This window comes from Desmodus rotundus, chromosome 5, assembly GCF_022682495.2.
Source record: "Desmodus rotundus isolate HL8 chromosome 5, HLdesRot8A.1, whole genome shotgun sequence".
Taxonomy (NCBI): Eukaryota; Metazoa; Chordata; class Mammalia; order Chiroptera; family Phyllostomidae; genus Desmodus; species Desmodus rotundus.
The window spans coordinates 63028281-63045721 of record NC_071391.1 but is presented as its reverse complement, the minus strand read 5'-3'; the positions used below and the strand labels follow the sequence as shown (position 1 = coordinate 63045721).

The window sequence follows — 17441 nt, the reverse complement described above, 5'->3', positions numbered from 1 at the left end:
GGTTATTTCTGCAACAACTATTGTACACAAAATTATTGCAAATTTAATAACTTACATATCTAACATTTCATACTGTAATTTTATCATTTTATTATACATGTTTAAATCTTCACAGAACATAAGTGCCACATGGGAAGTACCTATCTTTCCTTTGAATGATGTTTCTCATAAATGAATCACCCATTTGTGTATAAAGACAAAGAAAAGGGAATGGGAAGACAAAACCTTCAAGGCCACTGAGCTTATTACACCAATTTGTCTTTTGCAGGTTTTATTATTATTATTATTGTCAAATGGCAATTAGGAGGTCAAACTTACATTCCTTTCTTGATTCTCCAATGTCCCTGAAGACAAGAAGCTATGGATCAGGCTATTTTCATGACATACACTGATTGACACAAAATTGCAGGGAAAATCACAGAAAATCTCACTCCCAAGGCTGGACGGGCAGATGAAATAAGGAAAAGGCACTTTACTGAGGTTCGCCGAGGATCTCATGACCTCCAGCTTTTATTGTACATAGAAGTGGTGGGTGGGAGTATGCGGTGCATTTTAGAGGAAGCCAAGAAGAGGCCATGGGAGGTTAAATGACCTTCAAAAGAAAATCCCACAGGAGTAGCAGAGCTCTTTACCAGCTGCCCCCCAGCCCCCCAGCCCCCCACTCACATCTATCGACAATCCCATGGAAGGGAGATCCATGTTCCCATCACACAGATGACCTGCCTTTCCATGAATTCTTCCTGGAATGTGTCCCACTCCACTGCTTCACCCTCAGATCTTTCAAATTTAGGTCAACTGTTAGCTCAGGTGTTAGAGAGGTGGTCTCTCCACCAGGGTTGGGTGGCCATCTAACTGGTCCCGACAGAACTGGTGTTCTCCACCCTCATTGTCCTTTGCTCTGTGTGACAATCCTTTGCTCATTGGTCTGCGTTTTCCTACTAGACAGATTGGCAGAGTTCCTTCAGGGGAAGAGCCTGCCTTTTGTTTTTGAAGCCCTGGTGCCCAGCAAGCTCCTGGCCTAAAACAAAGAATAGGAACCTCATTAATGCTCAGTTAGTGGAAATTGCTGTAGAAGAGATAGATTATTTATATTCTAATCTGCAGTTTCGCTACAGTCTGGGATGTGTTTGCGTGGGAGGGTACTGTGTGGTGTGTAGGGGAGGTGGGCAGAGTGTATGTGCCTTTAGTATTCATTTGAAACCATTGGTTGAGGTCCTCTACATGAATGGTGACATGCTCAGCACTCTTGGATACAAAGATGAGCTATTGTTCGAGGTTACGGAGAGAAGACTGTTATCAGGAATTTTAAGTGAGGGAATCAGTGACTTCTCTTCTCTAGCTGCCCATGAGAACCTCCCAGAAACTCAAAACACAGATTCTGGGTCCAGCTCCATCCTTCCTTTATTGTATCTGAATCTCCTGGGGTGATGACAGATAGTCCCCTGATTGTAAGAGAAGGTTCTATGTAATTCCACCACCCTTTGTTGACTCTCACTATGAGTTTTTGCTGACATCAATTTTGCTGCTCAGCCTCATGCAAGGGGGAAACACACTGAGCTGCTTCAGCATGTGGATCAGGTTGGGGGGCTCCGTGTGAAGGGGGTGGTGAGCAGAGGGAGATGCTGTGTGAGTGCACTGGTGATCGGACTGATAAAGGACGAGTAAAGGGGAGCACAGCTCTCTGATTGACACTGAGGTGTGGTCACACCAGTAGCATCTAACACACCCATCTGACACCTTAATTTCCAGGCTATTCTGTTTTACAAGGTCATTTGTCACAGAGGGTCTTCCTCAAAAGGGGGCGGGAGGCGTTCACCTTTTCACAGGGCATCCTCTGTGAGAGGTCACAGTGGGAGTGAGAAATACTCGTTAAATTGAGGCTATGAATGGGTGAAGGGCTGTCAGCTTCCACTCTGCTGTTAGCCTGCTGCTCTTCCAGACATAAAAGACCAGGAGCCCTTTGCCCTCTGTTCCCCTGAGGGCCCTTGTGTCATTTCAGGTTCCACTGTCCAGGGTCAGGCCACCACAGCCCACTGTGGTGTGACTGCAGAGGGAAGAGGCCAGCCTCCTCTCCTCATCATTCTTAGGGTAATTTTTTAGGAAAGTCACTCGTTTTCACAAAGCACATGTGTAACTGAGAGAGCAGTGTGACTCCCCTTCCCTCTATGTACCTTCACTAAGATGTGTTTTTCACATATTTATCAGCCTCCAGAGAAAGCTGCAGGCTTCCCAGAAAGTCTGAAACAGCATACACAACAGCGAAGCTGGAGCTGTGAGAAAGGCAAGCAGGTTCCGCTCCTGGAAGCAAGACAGGGCAACCTCTGCAGGGTTCAGGTCTCCAGGTTTGTATCACTTTCATTGTCACAGAAATGAGGTAAAAGTATCCAATGCAAAAGTGAAAACCGGCAGGAAATCAGATGAGGTAGGGTGGGGGACAAGGTACAATGTTTCTTTAGGGGATGAGGAAATACTCTAAAATTGCAGATTATGGTGAGGGTCACACAGTTCCATAAGCATTCAGAAAAACAGAATGGCATATTTTAAACAGGTGAATGATATTTTACGTAAATTATACGTAAGTAAAGCTGTTAAAAAATCAGTAGGAAACCATAACTGTGCCTTTTAGATTTTACAACGTCTTTCTAGTTGGAAAATACTTTGAATGAATGAATGAATGAATGAATGATGGGATGAGGGAGTTAGTTTAGGAATCAGGCATGAAGAGGGGTTGAATAGAGTGATCAGATTTGTCCATGAGGAGCTGGAACATAAAAATAATGAAGAAAACATTTAGGGTTAAAGCCACAACTGGTAGTTACTTGCACTGAAAAAAATAACAAACCTTACCAAGCCGGGGTCAGCTGAATCAAAAAGGAGAAGCTTTCTTCCTTCTAAAGCATCAATTTTCAACCTTTTTTATCTCATGGCACACATAAACTAATTAATAAAGTTCTGTGGCATACCAAAAAACATATTTTTTTGCTGATCTGACCAAAAAAGGTATAATTTTGATTGATTTACAAACATAATAATAACAACAATAACAATAACCTACCCTTTTTGCTCCCAAGTGAAAAAATCAGGTGCCTATACTTGTATATAAAGATTTCTGGTACCAGGAATTAACCAATCAGACCCAATATTAATATGTGATGGGCCAATTATATGACCTATGTTTATGGTTGCAGACAGGCATTCATACCGGATGGCTATTGTCCTGTTGGCTGTTGTCGCCTTTTGTTTGGCAGAGTAAGGGAAAAGAGGTCAGAGCCCCTGACTGAATAGTCAGGTATTGTATGTTTGAAAAATCTTGAGGCACATTGGCTGAGTATCGCTGCACTAAAGGGACACACTTAGCATGAGCTCTGGTGCTGTGGCAGCGCTGTGTTTTTTACAGTCAGAAAGGAACGCAGTGAGCCACCCCTCACAGTCCAGAGGAATTAGTCGAATTGCCAAAGCTGCATCTTCATTTTAGTACCTTCGGTGTAGCGGAATGCAGTTGGGCTGCAGAAAAGGAAAATGAACAACACAGAGCAATCTCCCTCTCCGACTGCTGTGAGTCATCACTGTGGAAGGCCACCTCCTTGCGATCTCTGCAGGGAAGGGGCATGGGCATCGCACGGGGAATGTGGACCCACACAGTAAATGGCAGACTGACATGACAAAATTGAATTTCAAAGATAAATCATAGGCAAGCTCTTGAATGTGGTTTGGAGATATAAACAAACACATCATTTGATATAATTACATATGCAAACCTCCAATTTAGGAGGGGAGCCATGCCAGTCCTAAGTGAGCGATACTCAGTAAAGCAGGCAGGAGGGCGTGTGGCCGGGCCCGTGCAACTGCATTAAAACGGCCACTGGTGATTTTTGTTTGTGGAGACAGAGGAGTCTAACAATCTCCCTGAGAAACAGCCTGAGCATGAAAATGAGGCTGCCTCTTCAAAAGAAAGCCCCAAATGTTCTAAGCAGTTACAATCAGAGAAGTGACACTTGTGAGCATGACATCTTTTCCCTGCTCCTTCTCCCTGTGGGTGTCCCGGGTCGCAGCTGTGTAATCTACTGCTAGGATATTCACATTTTCGTTAAGTGTTACTTGAAGCAGTAGAGTTCTTAGCTGTTTCAGCATAATTTTCCGAGACTCTTGGAAGCTTGGGTTTGTCTTAAAAATAAAACTAGAATCATCAGCCCTCTAAACCAAAATTAGTGCTTATTCTTTCTTTTTTATATCTCATTTCTCCATGCTTATCCCCAGCTATCTGGTAAACCTCTCAACATCCTTCCAGAAAACTCAACTATGACCTTTACTGTGAAGCCTCTTCTGACCTTTCCTCCTCTTGCGTGTTGTATGTTACTCAACTGCTGTCTCGACCCCTTCACAGTTTCAGGAAGGCAGAGGCTCTGGGTAGCTCACTAGTTGAGCTTAGGAGGCTAGATCGGTGCCTGTCACATTGGTTCGCCATGTAAATACTGCTGTCATAGTACCCAACATTGGGCTCCAGTTATTTGTGAAGGAGTCAACCTTCCCAAAGAGTATACAAACAAAAGGGCGGTGAATAGGTCTTATTCACCGTGTGTTCTTGGTATTTAGCATAGAACCTGGTGCATTGCAGATATCAAGCAAAACTTGTCTCAGTGATGGTGACAAGGATGTCATCTTCCAGATCCCTAACCTTGTTTAGGAAAGAGGCCATGATGGTCCCAACGCACAGGAGTTACAGTGGTCTACACGCTCTCTTCCATCCTTTGAATGATTTTAGTATTTTCCCAATTTTTGGACACTCTCTTCCATGCTGATAGTTGCAGGTCATTAGAACAATTCCTGATAGCCTTTAAAAATTTTTCATCTGCTGATTAAAAGTCTTAATCTTTAATGTCATACACAGGGGCTTTATAGCCATTCCACCATTCTCCCACATCCTGGTTTCTAGCTAATTCATAGAGAAGGTGGGCAAATAATAATATAGTAGTGTCCAACATTTGACTATGTCCCAGGCACTATAGTAAACTGTTTACATACATGGTCTCATTTAATCTCACAATAGTTCAGGGAAATAGGAACTATTTTGACTCGGTTTACAGGAGGAGACTGAGTTAAATAACTTGCCCAAGGTCACCAAAGACTGAGCAAGGATTCAAACCCAGAAACTCTGAAGCTTCTTCCCTGTCTCCCTAGCAGACAAGGATGCAGAGTGGTGGCAAAGCCAGGAGACCTGGGTCCCAGTCTCAACTCTGTCAGTCACTGGTGATGAGATTCCAGCAATCACGTCTTTTCTGTAGGCCCTGTTTCCTCTTCTAGGAATGTTCTAACGTCTCTTTTCAGTGCGCAAAGTCTACAACAATACGAAAACTTTAACAGGAGATGCTTCTTCTTCTTCCTCCCCTGCTCTCTCACCTGAGCCCACTTTCTTCTTGATGGGCCCGAGTCCTATGAAGGCAGAAAGAGGGGCTGTATTCTAGCTTCTGTTTATCCACAAAAGCAACACTTAAATATCCATGTGCATAGATCCCAAAGGGGAAAAGTAAAAATATCACTTAACTGAGTTTATGTTTTTAAGTAGGGAAAACAAAAAAACACCTTAGTCATTCCCATGCTTGTCACCTCTTCTCCAAGATTATCACTTTCAGAATCCCATTTCCATATCTCATTTTCGCCCATTAGGAAGCCTTAAAATTTTCCCCGCAGTATTTATTATACCCAGACATAAGGCTGTGCGACAAATTTACAGAAAATAAAAGGGACACAATGAATGCAAATTCAGAATTGCAGCAACAATTCAAGTTGAAGTGAGCACATGATATTAGGCTTATTTTGAAGAATACTAAGCAATGGGTGGTCTTAGACTACATGATGTTCGAAAAGAAAAAGAATAATGAGAATGAAAAAATACAGAAAGCTTACACCACCAGTTGTGAAGGGATTAAAAACAGAATTCTAGAAACTGGCCCCATCACACACGCTTCTGAAGTACGGGCTGTCTCATCAAGAGAGAAGGTCGGGAGCTGCTCCGCCGAGCACGCAGTGCTGCTATTAAATTCACTAAAGAAATCTGACAGGGGAAATCACTGAAGAAGCTCAAGCCTACAGCTTCAACTTTTCTTTAAAAATGGCTATTTTCAAGATGCTCCCAGAACAGTTTTAAAACTGTATAAGTGAGGGGGCCTCGAGAGCCAAAGCATGGAGACCATGTGGACCGAATGCCGTTCATAGCAGTGGCTTCTCTGTAACAGTTAAGTTTCATTTTTTTTCTTTTTTGCAAGCCAATGGATGGCACTTCCTGCCTTGGCAGCAGAGACATCACAGGCAGCATTTCTTCTGCCAGAAACACCTTCCCCATTGGATACGGGTTTTGGTAGGTGCTGCAGGTAGCAGAGGGGAGAGCCAGCTTGTGAAGGAGAAGTGTTGATGCTGGCACACACCTTGAACCTTCCCTTCAGGCCTAGTTGACAGATGGAGCTGCCCGCAGCCCGGAGGGAGAGTTCTGAGCTCCAGACATGCCCTGCTCACTCATTGTACTTCTAGTTACAGACAAGATCAATTAGGGACATCTGAGTCAAAGCAACTTGTCATCGGGGTGAAGGATAGGACAGTGGCCAAAAAGGAGGACTAATGAAGAAGATATGTGGTGGAGGATGTTTCCAAAGGCTTTTCCCTCTGAATAATTCTCTCTTGTAGCAGGTGGTCCTGCCATACACACATGTACACACACATATACTTAGGACCAGAGATGCTGCATGTGAGTTTACTTTTGCCGGAATACCTGGATACTCAGCAGTCCCATCTGCCCTTCCCTCAGCTCCTTCCTCACACCAGTCCTCGTGGCTCTCCTCCCAACCTCACAAAGATCCCTCTGGCTCTGCCTTCGACTCGGCCGAGATAAAGAAGTGTTTATGCACTTGAAGAAGTCTCCAGGCAGTTTCAACTAAACCCTGAATGCCATATTGGGCTTCATCAGAGAAATTCAGCTACAGATGGGAACAAATATTGAGGGTGTCGTGTTGAAAGATGCCGTCTTCAGGTGCCATCAGCACACCACTGATGCGCGTGGCACGCTTCTCCCCTTTTCTGTCTCTGTCAAGATTCTTTTTTAAAATTCCAAATATTAGTTGATCAAAATAAGAAAGAATAAGTGACTGGCAATCTAAATGACACTGGACGGATGGTTCTTCAAGGTTCCTGAGTCTGAGAAGCCTCCTGGTATCCCGGTTAGCAGCGCACCGACCGGTCCCCAGGCTCTGCATGACACGGCCTGGCTTCACACTCCAGCCCCTCCCCTTGGCTACCGCCTTTCAGCAAGTGGCTTAGTTTCTCTAACTATCAGCCTCCTCCTCTGTAAAGAAGGCTTATTAAATTAAATAACTGATTTCGAATGCTGAGCTTGGTTTCTGGCACGTATTAAATGCTCACAGAATGTTGCTTTACTGTGAGCTCCAAGGATGATGCCTGGAGTATCACATGTGTTCAAGGGTCTAATCTTGCCTCCTTTCCATCATGAGAGTCCCTTCCAATGTGTCTAGACATTTGAGTGAGAAAAATTGTAAAATGTCTGCTACTTACTCTGTCATCTGGCAGCTAGGGAAACTGACGCTCACAGTTTAAGTAATTTGTTCAAAGACTTATTTATAAGAGACCTGTCATCCATGCATTGCTGTGTGTTATTGAGTGGACAGCATATACTCTTGGCCCTCCAACTACGGCGTGGATCAGCAGCATCGGCACTGCCTGCGAGCAGCTGAGAAATGCAGAACGCAGGCTCCTCGCAGCACACTGAATTTTGAGACAGCCGGATCTACACCATTGCTGGTTTTTAAACGTGGCTGTGCACTGGACTCCCCTGGGGAGCTTTAAAGTATGCAGATGCCAGGGTCCCACATCCAGGGGTTCTGAATGATTTGGTATAAGGAGGGCCTAGGCACAGAGATTTTGAAAAAGCTCTAGGTGATTCTAATACCCAGCCAAGTGTGAGAATTACCGTCTCTGCGGTCGTTAGCCCTGGAGGAAGGGGTTCTGGTAATTAATTTCTCTGGCTTATCTAAATGGCCTAGTTTTCCCACAATGAACAATGCTCAATTTCATAACCCAAAAGAATTTAAAGGCCAGTAAAACGGCACACTGTCTCCTGAATGTCCTCACTGGATTCCACAAAGTTCTGTCTGAATGCCCCCAGCCAAGGAGTCAACTCCTGCTTGCCAGGTTTGTTCTTCCTTTAGATCTGACACATGCTTTGTGTCTTCCTCTCAAGCCCTGGCTTATGTCAGCTACAGTTTGGCTTTTTCATTCTGGCATACTTGCCTGTTCTGCCTGTAGGATTACACCTCTCCTCGCTCCGTCTGCCCCACCCCCCCCGGTTCCCATCGTGGAGGTAAAACACCAACTATGTAGTGATTCTTATATTCCCCACAAAAGCATGTTGGGCACAAGACACAGGGGTGAGAGCCAAGAGGATACAACAAGTCCCCATGTCTGCCTTCACGCAACGAGCAACCCCGTGAGGGAGACAGACACATAGGCCAGTGACTCTGTGATCTAACGCATGTCCTTCATAACTCCGGACATGCCCTGAAGAAGGGAAGATAATGCTGTGCTGTGTGGCTGGGAAAGGTAAGAGAATAAGTTGTATTTGTAGCGGGCCTTTACTAGTGAATACGATTCCAACAGATAGAGAAGTTGCAAAAAGTTACAATATCTAATCTCTAGCTAAGAATAACGAGACGGAAGACTAACAAAAAAAAAAACCCCGTAAATCTGGTTTTGAATCTTGGCTCTGCTATTTCTTAGCTGTGTGACCAAGAGCAAGTTACATAACTTCTCTGAGCTCAGTCTTGTCGTCTCTGAAATGGAGGTGGTAACAATCCCTACAAGGCTTTGGAAACAAACAGCACAGCGCTGGGCCAAGTGCCTCACACTGAGCAGACGCTGTTTGGAAACAGACACGGCACCTACACAAAGCAGTGAATTACCTTTTATTTGTACTAAAAACCCTAAGAGCACTGGGATGCTATTACCAATCACATTCGAAAGGGCAACCTTATTGTCTATGGATAGGTCACCTCTGACAACGTCTGAAATTTTAATAACCAGGCAACTGAAAGTTTAAGTTTCCTTTTGTTTACTTGAATGAAAACACTCTAAGGTTCTTTAATCCCTGCACTCTCTGGAGGTGAAGAAACAACTGCTGCACTCCCCTTAGAGATGATTTCACGGGACATAATTTGTTTCTACATCTGTTCTCACAGGACAGACAGAAACAGGAGGGTGGATGGAGCGCAAATGACGCCGCGGAGGATGTGCAGAGTCGTGAAACACAGGGGCTTTGTAGGTGCCCAGTTCTCTACAGCGCGCTTTGCTCCACGACTGATACAAGGTCTTAGGAAGGAGCAATGTTTACAACCTAATGTAAAACATTCGAGGAGAAATATCACTTGTTATGGGAGCTTTGAATATTATCAGAAGACTGACAACACTTTTTTTTTTAATATCACACATTTTCAAGTTAATTTTCACACAATTTAATGCTTTCTTTCTGTCTTAATTTATATATATACATATACTACAATACCTCATTTTTCATTCTACCCATCTGAAAATTTGTAACAGTTAATGTGGCTGGTTGAAGTTTACCTTTGTATCACCTAGGTAAATTAATAGGGTAGGAAGGTCTCAGGGGAATATTTAATGTACTGGAAACACACCATCTGCAAAGCACTTTAATTTTAACAACCGCCACTCTGATGTTTTAATTGCAAACAACCTATGTCACTATCCTTTAGAGGCAGTCCAAGCAGGTCTTTTGTTTGGCAGCACTTTGTTAATAGTAACATTAACTCTATGTGTTCATTGGAAAATAGTAAACACGTGTTCCTTGGAATAGTCTAAAGCACGCATTTTCAGCTGCTATAAAATCCTTCTCAGCGAGAGTCTGAATTAGTGAAATTTCATGGCCTTTCTGCTCTTTGGGAAGAAGGACCAACTATTGCAAGAATGAAGAGATGTATGCCAATCACATATCAGTGCAGCAACCTCGTGCGAGTCTTTAAAATTGCTGTGTGCCTCAGTTTCTCCCTTTGAAACACAGCAATGATTTAATGGGGAAGCAACCTCTTCCCCACTAGGAGTAACTTACAATTTTTTTTCTTTATAAGTGGAAATAAAGGAGGAGCCAGAATCCTTTACAATTCATTGGGGAAACATACTGTCAATCTGGGAAAGTGTGCATATTCCTTCTGCTATTTTGTGAAGAACTTTATAAATAATCCCGTTACAGCTTTACCACAGTGTCTTCTGTTCACATGCTGTTTCCTTCAATAGCCCCGTGGCCTCTCCAGGGCAGCCATGTTTTTATTCATTTCATGTTAATTACAGGGATACCTTTTAAGAGACAAGGCTAAACTCCATACTTTTTGTGCTCGGCACAGCGCCTGGCACAGCGATGGCATCCATACACACTAGTTTACGGCATAAGTAACCCGCGCTATGGAAAACACCTATGGAGTGTGTGTGGACACGCGCACCATCCAAAGCAGGAAACGGTCCACAGATGCGAGAAGGATCACCTAGCATTTATGTTACGGCTTTCATAAGTTTCCATGCCATTTGGGAAAGGCTTCCAAATAAACTCAAAATAGAATTATGAGCTATGGTAATTAGTCTGGACTTGTAACATAAAACATTACAAGTTCATGAAGCCATGTTCTTTCCACATCATATGCCGGAGTCTGATGTTTGTGTGGTTAATTGAGGTTAATGGTGGTGGGGGGGGAATGGCAAATTGCCAACGTTAATGAGTTTTCCTACTCTACTATGTATTTTATTTCTCTTTTGCCTTTACTTTTTGTTTAACTAACCTGTTATTTATCCAACAAGCTGTCACATAAGTTGGGATTGCTAACCTATCAGAAAGTGTTCAGCCCATGTTTCACTTCCCAAAGAACATTAAACCCTTGGCAGGGGCAGGGGAGGGGTGGAGAAAGACAAAGGGAGGGCTGCAGAAAGCAGCAGCCTCTGACGTCTCCAGGTCCACCAAGTGCTCCACGGTGCACATCAAAATGAGAGGTGAGCCAGAGGGCCTTGCAGCATCTCACTCCCGGCTGGAATCAACCCATTTAAAATGCAACCCACAATCTAGCAAGGAGTATGCTCAGCCCAGTAATAGCAAAAGGGTAACATACGTGGCATTTTAGTTTCTGTTCAGAAAATGGAAACAAAAAACTGGCAATAAAGTGAGAGAATCAGTGAATGAGTAAAGCTGAGGAAAAGTCAGAGAGCAGTCCAAGCTGATTCCGTGAGAGGGGGTGGCATGCAGAGCTGGGCAGCCTTGAAGACCGCCACTGCATCCGTGCCTCGGTCTCGTCTAGTCCGTATTTACCCACAAGAGCAACATGAATACATTTCACTTATTGAGAGTTACTCTGTGTGACTCCTAAATCTGTGCCCTTCACTGGCATACCGTAATTTTTTTTGCTCGCTTTTCCTTTCCTGCTCCCCTTGGTAGAAGAGGCAGACACCTGTTTAGGGTTTCCTCCTACACCTGGATGAGGACAGTGACCGCAGACCTGAAATGGGGACACATGTCCCGGCCAGGCGCATATTAGGGGTTTGGCCTTCGGTTGCAGGGTACACGTGCTGAGGTTTCTGTCTCTTCTCGTCTTGTCATCCTGGTTGACCCCTGTCCCCTCCCACACAGTCCTGCAAAGGCGCCGGAGCAGAGCTGCTAAATGTTTCTTCTATCAATACATTTTCGGCAGCTCAGCATTCCCTCTTTGGGGCTAACAGTTCACACAAAAGATGCCCATTGAAAAACCAACAACATGCCAAATAAACATGGCACCCATGTCAAAAGAAAACGTCATCTTTGCTGGCATTCAGTGTCTTCTGAACGAATGGGTATGCGTGCGTGAGCACACAGGGTCATGAGTGTGGATGTTCAGACCATTCGCAACACCCTGTCGGTCCTTTCCCAGGGGAGTCGAGTCAGTTCTTCTGTGGCTGTGACTGGTGGCTGATTAGAACTTGCATGTGCCGATGCTGCATGTCATGGAACTGGCCCTGGTTTAGCGGCCACTCCACAAGACTACTCTATTCTGTTGCAGTTTTGCTTCTTTCACGTCCTGCTGGTGCCCTGACACCAGAAAACCCGGGACTCAAGCTAAACAGACTAAAGTTTGAAATTGTATGAATGGGTTTCATTTTTCCCATGGAAGAGTATTGGAAGGTTTTGCATTAACGAACCAAAGCAGCAGGCAGGACAGAGGGCAGGATGCATCCCACAGGTTCAACAGCTGTTCTGGGCCCTGAGTTTTTAATATAACACAAACTAAAGTTCCAGCCCCACTGTTAGCTTGGCACCAGGTACTGGCCGTAGGAAAACTCTGAGAATTATGGGGAACAAGCAGTGACTAAATAGTTATAGCCCAGCTATTACAGACTCGGGTAGAACTATGCAAAATAGTAATGTGGGGGCACAGAAGGGTCAGCCTTGAACTCCATCTGAGGCGGTGCAAGGGAAATCTTCTCCCAATGGGGGCCCCTCATTGAAATGAGTAGAAGTTTGTGAGAGGTAGACAAGGAGGAGGGGACCGTTCACCATATGCTGATGCCACAGGAAAAGCACATGGCAAGAAGTACCCCCAGTCCTGTCCAAAGTCACTTCAAGAGAACTTTGGGGAAATCTTGGAATTTTTAATATTTATGGCTGGGACTAGAAGGAAAATAATATCTTTCTCCTTGTGAACACTCAAGTCAGTCAGCTCTAGAAGATGCTTTCTTAGCTTTTGATATGGAAGCATTTTTACATTTTAATGCATCACAAAACAGCACTGAGGGCGACAATGGGAAAAGTTCTCCTTCCATTCCTGTCATACTCCGAACCAAGGGAACAAGACCACATTATAAGCAAAGACCTGACCTTAACAAAGTGACGGGGTGGGGGATGACGGGAGCACACCAGAACACCTGTCAGATACTATTGAAATAAGGCTTCCCCCCATTCCCTTTGCCTCCTCCTGGGAGCAGCACTGTAGGAGGGCGAGCAACCACCCCAGTCTGCCCAAGACTTTCAGTTAACACTGAAAATGCCAATTCCACATCCCAAGAAACCCCTTGACCTTGGGCAAACCCGAAAGGTTGGGCTCCCTAGGTTTAGATCACGGTTGAATGCCAGGTCTGTGGGACTAACTGATCACACAGTAGGTTTTCAGGGCCAGGTGCATGTGAGAAGTTTTACTATCTTGCCCTGCTACCCACGTCCACTTGCAGATGGGGAAACCAAGGCCCAGCGAGGAGCAACACTTTGATACCACAATGCTTAGCTCCCGTTATGTGATGTCTGCTCCAAAACACTCGGAACTACTTTCTGACCACTTTTTGTCTTCCCCACATAATCACACATTTCAGGACTCTCCACAGCTTACCGCTAATATAGCTAACAACTGATACCATTGTCAGATTATTCTCCGTATGGCCGATGGTTCACTGACCACTTAAATGCGACATTTCATGTAATCCTCATAACAACTCCAAATAGCTATTGCTAAATTGCTAAGTGCTATTATCACATCCAAACTGAAGATGAGGAAACTGACTCTTAGAAAGATCAAGGAACCTGCCAGAGGTAACACAATCAGGAAGACAGATTTGAAACTTGATCATGTTTGACTCCCGGATCCTTATTCTTAATCATGATGATGCAAGACTCCTCTTCCTATTCAGTTTATCTTCATTATTTCATGTGAAATACTCCGTCATTTCACCAAAATATGTGAAAAAGCCCAGGAATGGATTTCCCATCCCCACACTTTGTTCTGTCTCCCACTCATTATTTCATTCACTGGAGAGGCATCTTCAGATGGGAGTCTACACTTGCTTTTCAGGTCCCAGTAGGTTTGGGACCACATCAAATCTCCCACTGTAATACTGCTTCCGAAAAGAGCAGATTTCATGTATGGACAGTGTTTTGGTCTTAAACCACTGAGCAGTTGTAGGATACATCCAATTAAATGGCATTGGGGCCCCCCACTCACTGAAGGAGACCCTAAGGGGATCCAAGCACCATGCTTCTCTTAGGAACTTTGCCAAGATCATCACCTTCCTAGATCTTCTCTAAAGTTTTCTCCCATTTTCCTCATCTAGCTCTTCTGCTTGATAATCTCTTTATTTTGAAAGCAAAGTCTTCATACTTAAAAAGTTCACTTCAATTCACTAAAGTATTGATAATTTATCACCAGGTTCCAGCTACCCTGCAATTCTTCCTGTTTTTGAACATGTAAAGCTCATTTCTGCTTTCAGCCTTTGTATTGCCTTTCCCTTGGCCATTAGCTTTATTCTCTGATGCCCCTTCACCCACATATCTGCCCAGGTGGTTCCTTCTGTATCGCACAGACTTCAGGTCAAATATCCCCTCTCAAGAGAACACTTCCTTTCTCTGATCACCCCACCTAAAGCCTCTCCTCCTTGCTTTGTTTTCTGACCCAACCTGTCTGAAACCATCCTGTCTGCATATTTGTTCATTGACCTGTGTTCTATCTTATTCTCAAGAATGGAAGCCTTACAAAAGCAGGAGCTTCACCTGTGTCTTATGTACTGCCATATCTGTAGCGGCTGAAAGAATGTCTGGAACCCAGAAGACCCTCAATAAATGCTGTTGAATGAAAGAAGAAATGCCTGTATGCAAAATACTTACACACATTGCTGAAGACCCTCTGTCCTTGCATTTAAATATTTTGCACACTTTTGTTCTATTTGAATTTTCACAGTGAATGTTTTTTATCATTGGTTTTGACTCCAGGACTGAAGTTCCTCTATGTTCTCCAGCCAGGGACTCTCCTGAAGGGCAGTGGACAGGAGTCAAGAAAGATCCAGGTTTGGTTCCAAGTCTCCCCACTTCCCAGCTAAAGGGTCTGGAGCAAGTGACCCAAACTCCCTGAGCTTCAGTTTCCTCATCCCTAAAATGGGAATGAGGACCAACTACCTCATGGGAGCGCCGTGAATATGACATGAGATGAGGTGTGAAAAAGCAACTGCAGTCCAAGTGCTCGATGTGTTCTTTCTTCTGTCCTTATATAGTTGTTAAGGACATTTAACTTTTATAACTTTACCTAAGCATCTGTAAAACCTGAACAATTCAATTATTAATTTGAAAATAGAGAGCTTGGAATATACAGAAGTTCTGGAAAGCCTTGGAATAGTCTATTCTTTTTCAAAAACCCAGGAGCCCCTAGGGCCAACTATCAGGAAGGGTCAGTTAGAAGTTTGGTTCCAAAGCAATGCCTGGAGGTCAGCACCATCCTGGCAGGAAATTCCAGAGAGATGGACGTAACTTCCACTATCAAACCAAAGAGGTCAGTGTGAAGGTTAAGAGAGCTAATCTCATTTGAGTCAATGAAATGAATATGAGTTTCAGAGTTGATTTTAATCTCCTGCACATGAGATCATCAGAACAGCTCTCCATTCCTCTGGTCAGGCCTCTCTCACTTCTGTATCCCTTTTGCTCAGATGTGTTCTTCTACTGGTATAAATGGGGCTCTTCTGTGTGGAGTCCATGGTAGAAGTTCCTACCTATCCCTTTTCTTTTTCCTTGCCCCTATTTTTTGGTAAGAGCATTTGTGGCCTTTGTGAGAAAGGTTGTGACCAAAGATAGTAGAGATAGAGTCCAGAGCACAAGGCTGTACATCAGCTTCTGCCCTTTGATATTCTGTGATCCTACACAAGTCGCATAATCACTCTGTGGCTCAGGGTCTGCCGCTGTAACAGGGATATTAACTGCTCTGACCACGTAGTCCATCCATTTATTATCACCCACGACTCCCTACCACCACTGCTCAGGAGCCTATTGAGGAAAGTCTTGACTTAACCTGATGTTCAGGGACTGTTATGATCAGACCCCAGCTGTTTTCTGCTTAACTCTCCTGTGCACTGTGCCTAGACATAGTACTTTAATAAATACTAATTGAGAGAATGAATGAAAATGAGAGGATACAAGTAAGACAACTTTAAAAGAGTTATTTCGCGTAAAAAGTGTTACTTTAACAAAATAGGATAGCGATTGAAGTCTTTCCTATTTTAGGCCTCAGTTAGAGGTGTGAATAAAAAAGGATGTGAAACGGCAAGCTCTCCAGCCTTTGTGCAACTAAATAATCATGCTTTGACTAAGATCTACTTCTTCCTAACCATGCCTGTTTCAAAACCCAGTTTAAATTTCATCCCATTCATTGAGTCACTCAACAAGAGCATATCGAGTGCTTTCAGGCTGGGCACCAGGGATCCTTGCCTCCTTCAGCGTTGTTCATGTATGACGTGTTGGGGACAATGCCTGCCATTTCATATGCCTGTGGGTGACGTGCCTTCATAGCAGTCATGCTGACCATAGATAAGTTAGGATGACCAGAATAAAACAGACTGGGTTCTAGCCCAAGCTTTGCTATTTGCTTTCCATGTGATATTGGGCTGACTCCCTCTGCTCATCTGTTAGGTGGGGAATAATATCAAGATTGTGAGCACGTTAAAAATATAAACTAGGATCACACACATAAAAGCACGTAGCATGAGGGCTGGAGCACGCTAAGTGATGAGTGCAAGTGAACACCTGCCTTATGCTGACCCTAGCGTCATCCACGACCCCCACCACCACGTCTTAGTAGCCTATGGAGTAAAATCCTGATTCAACCTTATGTTCAGGGCCTTTTGGGATCAGATCCCAGCCTTATCCTGGTCTAGGTTGGATCATTTCCATTTGTAGTGGAGTCTCTACCTTGGGTGAAATGGCAGCATATCACAGCAAAGGTAACAAGTATGGAAAGCCAGAACAGATAGATACCTGCTGCTTACTGCTTTATAGGCAGTCCCTGTTTCTTCCTTCTGGCCCCCGTGGCCTCAGCCTGCACTTGTTGCCCCCCTGTTGTGTTGTTCTACCCTGCAAGGGATCTCACCAGGGCTGCTCCAGTCACATGGTCTCTGGATGAAAACAGAACAGATCTGAGCATCCAGACCACAGCATCCTCTTTCCAGCTTTCTCACCTGTGAAGGTGAGGGACTGGAGGCATCACCTGAAGTTACCCAGCCAACCTAGAAGGGAAGGTCATTTGTTCTTCTCCTGAGAAAACTTTAAACAAAGAATAATATATACATAAAAAACACCAATCTTGTGTTTCACTCCTCTAGGAATGGTTCTTAGTGGAGAATAAGATCAAGTGAAATTTAAGTTCAATTTGACCCAAGTTCTCTTAAGATAAACACACCTCAGATGGAGGGTGATGGGAACCTCATTACTTAGAATTGGATAAATAACCTAAGGCAGTGAGATTATAACCTGGCAGCAGCGATGGTTTGCTCAGCAAACTACTTGAACCTCTACTGGGAACATTTAACACCACTTGTATTTTGAAATCAGTGGCTACATCTACAGGCAATAAAGACTATTATCTCTCCGATTCATTGCAGTTGCA

The 17441-nt window shown here is 44.1% G+C and overlaps 1 protein-coding gene across 1 annotated transcript in view; it reads right to left on the bottom strand.

Moving 5' to 3' along the window:
* The window catches only part of FAT3 (FAT atypical cadherin 3), a 634426-nt gene that overhangs the window by 191254 nt on the left and 425731 nt on the right, over positions 1 to 17441 (bottom strand). The gene's annotated exons all lie outside the window — the stretch shown is intronic.